This window comes from Castanea sativa, chromosome 7 (assembly GCF_040712315.1).
Source record: "Castanea sativa cultivar Marrone di Chiusa Pesio chromosome 7, ASM4071231v1".
NCBI classification, from domain to species: Eukaryota; Viridiplantae; Streptophyta; class Magnoliopsida; order Fagales; family Fagaceae; genus Castanea; species Castanea sativa.
In genome coordinates, this window is record NC_134019.1 from 34,768,015 (window position 1) to 34,774,882 (window position 6,868).

Consider the following 6,868-nt stretch of genomic DNA (forward strand, 5'->3'; position numbering starts at 1 on the left):
CAACTACAGGAGGATCAGGATCAACTATAGGAGGGTCAGGAGCAGCTACAGAAGGAATTTGTGTCTCATTTGGAAATAGATCTAAGACAGAAGAGGAAGATAGAGAAGCACAGAAGTGAGAGAGCTCGACAAAAAGGTGATGTTCCCAAAAGACAACATTGCGGGAGATACGAAGACGATGAGAAATAGGATCATAACACCGATACCCTTTTTGAGTTTCGCCATAGCCAAGAAAACAACAAAGTCTTGACCTAGGCTCAAGTTTGTTATGCTCATATGGCTGAAGAAGAACGAAACAAGCAGAGCTGAATGAGCGTAGGTGGTGATAGACTGGAGGTGACCCAAAAAGGCACTCATATGGAGTTTGATTTTGGATGACAGGACTAGGAATGCGATTAATAGCATGAACAACATGAAGAGCAGCTTCGCCCCAAAAAGGAGCAGGCACTTTGGCAGAGAGAAGAAGAGCACGAACAGTGTCAAGAATATGACGAAGTTTTCATTCGGCTCTACCATTTTGCTGAGAGGTACCTGGACAAATTAGTTGATGAACAGTGCCATAGGAATGCAAAAAAGCTTGGAAAGCATATTGAATGTACTCAAGAGCATTATTAGATCGAAAAATTTTGATACGTTTAGAAAATTGAGTTTCAACCATTTTTGCAAAATTAGAATACACTTGCAATAACTCAGAACGATGTTTCATATTAAAGATCCAGCTATAGCGAGAGTAATCATCAACAATGACAACAAAATATCGAGATCCACCAATACTAGAGACAGAGGAAGGTCCCCAAACATCAGAATGAATAAGGTCAAAGATATCAGTGGATATAGATTCACTAGAATTGAAAGGCAAAGCTGGTTGTTTTCCTAATTGACATGAAACACAATCAAAATTTTCTGCAAACACTGAACCTAACAAACCTCTAGAAGCCAATTGTTGTACACGGGAAGAAGATGCGTGACCAAGTCGAGCATGCCAAAGAGCAAGAGAAGGAATAGAAGAAACTGTAGCAGCTGCGGCAATAGAAACAGGAGCAACAAGTGGAAGACGAAGGTTGTCCACAGGAAACATACGTCCAACTCTGGGACCGGTTCCTAGCTCCTGTCTCGTCCTTGGATCCTGCACAATACACCCAGAATAATCAAATATAATTCGATAACCCAACTCAGCTAATTGTCTCACAGAAAACAAATTGTAAAAAAGGTCAGGAATATTAAAGACCCCAGAAACGGAGAGGTTGGAGGTTGAAACGGAACCTATATTATGACCAGACATTGTGGAACCATTTGCTGTGCGAATAGTAAGAGGAAGTGGTGCAGTTTTAAGTTTAGAAAATAAGGATGAGTGATGTGCCATGTGATTGTAACAAGCAGAATCCATAAGCCAAGAGGAAGGAGACATACCGGATAAAGCTGAGAGAGAAGAGGAATAAGATGCATTACCAACCATACGAATGACATTGGCGATGATGTTTTTAAGGTCATCTGTGGTCATGGTGAAAGTGCGACCTGAAGACTTAGACTGTGCAGAGACGGGAGCCATTGGTTGGACACTCTCAATGTTAGCAATAGTGGCAGCAGAAATTGAAACAGCTGATTTATTGCGCTGAAAGCAAGTCTCAATATTATGGCCAAAACGTTTGCAAAAATTGCAAAAACGTTTGCTGGATTGTTGGCGACGTTTTTGCAAAAGGAAGAAGACATGTCCTTATTCTTTATTTAGAAGTAAAATATGCAAAAATGGATTGCAAAAATGAAATCTACGCGAAAAACTGGGTAAGGAGCACCTGGACTGAAAAAAATTTATTGGAGCAAGATGCACAACAGAGATAGTAAGTGTAGTGGTCTGTGTGGTGCGGTACTCCTCAACGACGGCGGCAGCAGGTCCGGAACCCAAGGATAACGACTGGAAGACATCGGAGGTTCAGCGACGAAAAACTGCGTTGGCTACTGTGATGGCGGAAGTGATGTTGAGAATAGAGCACCACCAATAAAGACAAGACTGCTAAGAAAAGGTCAGAGCAGTGGCTTTGATACCATGTTAGAAATACTGAATTGAATAGTATTGTATTTCTCACTGAAAGAATATACATGAGTGTCTTTATATAGTAGACATATGAGTGCAGTACAAGTAAATATGAGTGTAGTACAAGTAAATACGAGTATAGTACAAGTAAGAGTGCTACACAAGTAAACTAGTTGGGCCTAAAGCCCACAACACTATTTATGTTAACACTTCTGATGGCTTCATCTGGTGTGTTTATTGTATGGTTTGTATTTGGGTTGTCTTGTTATGTTGAATAACATTTATTCTTATTCATCCCAAAGAGTTATGTAATTTGAGATATGCAAGCTCTCTTCTTTTTAGTTTCATTTTTCCTCCAAAGGTTTTTTTTAAAAAAAAAAAAATTCATCTTCCTCATCTTTTGGTTGTCTAGCAACCTTCTAGCTGTCAAGCCCCATTAAAATTTTTTATCTTTTAGCCACTCCTCAAACCCATTAAAATCGATGTCCTCCAATTATCTCATTGGAATTCAAAGAAATTTCTCCCTAGGTTCTCGTCTCTCCAAGTTTTAGGGTAAAATTGACCATTGATCATTGAATACAATTTTTGTGGATTTATTATCATTTGCTATTGTTGTAGATCACTTAGGGATATCTTGAAATTATGAGAGAATTTGGGATTATAAACAATCGGGTACTTAGGATTTAATAAGTAACAAATGCCTAATTGGATCAGGGATTTTAATTGGATTATTGGGAAATTGATTTAAGAAGTTAAATCCTTAAATATTAAGGAATCAAGGGCTGAGTTAGGGCTTAAAAGTGAATTTTCTACATTGGACAATTTCAAAGAAATTTTACAAAAATATGAAAAGTTGTTGTAATTCTGTTTCAGACAGATTTGGGTATGCTGACTTGATTTTAACATGACTTGAGATTGGCATGGAATTTTGATACTGACAGATTTGGAGAAAATCATAATTTTTGGAAATTTTTAGTCATTTTAATTTTGAAGCCAAAATGTTGAGGAAATTATTGGGTCCTTCAGTGTTTGGTTTTAGGCTTAAAACTTTCACCTGCAAACAACATCATTAAAAATATTTTGAAGTAATTAATTTAAAGCTGCAAAAACTTTATTTAGAGACATGATGTGTTTCATTACTGATATTTGATGGTTTAGTATGTAAATTTATGAATGTCATGATGTAAAAGAAATTTACGTTGGTTCCATTTAACTATTTCAAAGCATTCGTTTTTTGATTGGTTAGCTATAATCAACAAACTCCCCACACAAGATAGAACGGTTAAGTGAGGTATATATTTGGGTGATAGCTTATTTTATTTTATTTTTTTTGTGTGGAAATCGTCTTGAAAATAGAGATTATCTCTCTTCTTTGAATGTTCTTTCACTAGAAGTGTTTGGGATGATATGATTAAATTGTGTCTAGTTTCTAATGCTCAGTTTGTGTGGGAGGACTTGATGATTGCTTAGGGGGCTATAGAGTTAAAAGGGAAGGGGTTAAAAGTAATAGCCTAGAAGCTTGCTTGGTGGTCAATGGTTTACTATATTTAGCTACAAAGAAATGTTGTAGTTGATGAAAATAAAATTTGGATTGAAGAGCAACTCAAGAGAAGCTAGACTAGGGTTTCAAACAAAGTTCAAGAAGTCAGTTTTAAATACTACCATCTATTGTAATTCGATGATTGGGTCAAATGGTATTTGAATTTGATCCTAGATATCCTGTGTTGTTGTGTTTTGCCAAAGTGTTATTGTGTTGTCTATGTGTTGTTGCATTGAAGTGCTAGTTTAGATGTTGTATAGATATGTTGTTTAGTTGTTGTATAGATATGTTGTTTAGTTGTTAGTGCATTTTTGCTTTACTAGTTGCTTTGGCTTGTTTTGGTTTTGTAGTTAGATTTGTAATTTGGTTGCTGTAGCAAGGTGGTTTCTTATGATGGTTTCTTCCATTCTCTAGTTTTGGGGTTTTCCCAATGTATTACGTTTTGTTTCAATGAATATAAGCTGAATTACCACACACACACACACACACACACACACACACACACACAAAAATTCAGAATTATGAATATCGATTAACCTAGTTTTGGGAAAACTAGTTCATACACCATTAGGATAACAAAGTGATCAATATTGTTGAATTTTGATAGAATTTATATGAAATTTGGGTATTGTCATGATATACTTTCGAGGGTAGCCTTAGTGGGTTTAAAATGTTACACATAAAATTTTAAGCGTTGAACCAAGTACGTATCAATAGTTAAATCTTTATCTTGTTCTTTTTGCCTTATATTCACTTAGATACAAATAGATATTAGCATCTTTATTTTTCTGAGTCATCTAATCCTGTATTAGATTTTAGTTGATACTATTTGAGCTTTTGACACAAAAATTGTTTGTCGATTTGAAGTAAGTGGTTGATAATGATTCCTCTCAAGATATTATATTATATATTTATAATTGGAAAGAGGCTTTGACAAATAGTGAACATTTTATATAAAAGATTTTTCTATACATAATTGGCTAGACTATTCATAATATTTGCCAACACAAGGCTAAGAGTTGGTCTTTGGATGAAATATTGTTTATTGTGATGTAGTGCATTGTTATTGTTTGCTCTTTGAAATTATTCTTCTTATTTGCACATTGGAGTCATTGCTATGTTTTACTCTCTTTGAGGTTGTTGTTTTCCATAGGATTCACCTATCAATTGTTAAGGATGTCTTAGTTTGGTTGATATTTTATATAATTATTATTATTTATTTTTATTGACAAATTGACAGTGCATTATTATTTGTTATATAAGTAGTTTACTCAATGATGAAGTGATGTTCTTGTAACTGAATTATAGCTTATTGAAATTGGGTAAATCTTTTAAGAGAGCATTTGTTTATTTAATAAGTTTTATGCTTTTCACTATATTGCTAAATGTTCACTTCCAAAACAAGTTTTACTGTCTCTATTGAATTACTTTCATACTATTGATAGATGTTTTGTAAAATTTAATACATTGTTTATTATAATGTGCATTTTCACTTGACAATATTATGTGATACAGTCTCTTGTTCAGCTATTAGCCACTACAACAAAATGTATTTTTAGTGAGGAAAAAATTCGTCACTAAAAGTCCAGTTTTTCGTCACTAAGAACCTTTAGCGACAAAATCGGACTTTTAGTGACAAAATTCATTTCGTCGCTGAAACCCCGTTGCTAAAAGTTCTAGCGACGAAAATTTTCGTCACTAAAAGTCCGATTTGTTTTAAAAAGAAAAAACTTTTAGCGACGAAAATATTTCGTCGCTAAATGTTTTCCTCGCTAAAAACACTATTCAGTGACGAAAAGATTTCGTCACTAAAAACACTTCATTTTATTAAATCATATTTAGTGACGAATAATTTCGTCACTAAAACTATTTTCGGGTACATATAGTGACGAAAAAATTCGTCACTAAAACTATTTTTAAGAAAATTCAAGCACATATAGTGACGAAAATTTTCGTCACTAAAACTATTTCTTACAAAATTTTGCTACATATAGCGACGAAATATTTCATCACTAAAACAATTTTTTGTTGCAATAATTATGACGAAAAAATTCGTCGCTAAAACTTATTTTCTGTTTTTATTTTTTTCCTAGCTTTGATATTAACCTGTAACCTGTCATTACATTATTAAAACCTCAAATTTAAACAACACATTTATAAAAAAAGATCTATACATTCCACAAGTAAAAAATAAAAGAAGCATCCAATTCAAACAACTTCCATACAATAAAAGTTTGCAATACATACAATAACTCAAGATGTTTTATAACAATACAAATAGTGTAGCATAATATAATTAGAACTAATGAAAGACGTCCTTATATGTCTTCAAGTAATGCCAAAAGTAAATCTCCTAAAAGCCACCAATAAGAAATCTGCACAAATATAAAAATAATACTACATTAAAATCATAAAGTAAAAACATAAACTATGTTATAAGAAACATTTCTAACAATGCATTAAGAGTAGCCACATTAATGAATTAAAATCACAACTCCTAATTTATAAGTTATACAAAGCAAATATAAATTTTCAAATGTAATATAAAGTATTAACCAATAAGTGTTTTAACTTGAAGATGAACCACCCCCATAGGTAAGAGCATCATCATAACCCTTGCTCCTCAAAAAGTTAAGAATATTCTGTTGGACCTCTTCTTGCTTAGCTCGTGCCTCTTACTCCTTAGCTCATGCCTCTTGGTCCCTAGCTCGCTCCCTAACTCGCTCCTCTTGGTCCCTAACTCGCTCCTCTTGGTCCCTAGCTCTTGCCTCTTTGAGCTCAATTATCTTATTTTCTAGCCGTTGGATATACTCCACCGAGGAATTAGATGAAGCGGTAGTTACTAGAGAAGAAGATGGTCTCATACCAAGTCCTTTTACAATACCGGATTTCTTCTTAAAAACCAAGTTTGAAATCTCCTCTTGTGTAAGGGGAATTGCATTAGGATCTTGACAATGATCCTCTTGCACTTTGAGAATAGTTTCCTATCATTTGAAAGAGAGAAAGAAACAATCACAACATTAATACTACATATGTTATAGCTTGACAAACATGATATAAATGGAATGATAGGGATGGAATGCTACACATATATATATGTCACTTCATCCTCATGGTGTATCCACATATTTGTATTTGGATTGAAATGAACATCTTTGAAGATTTTGCCAATTCAGGAACTTGACTGCCATTATTATTTTTCTGATTAATTAACATTCGAGGGTTAGATAGATATAGTTAATTAATCACAATGTGTAATAAATTGAAGTTTAAGAAAATGAAAAAAATATTCACCT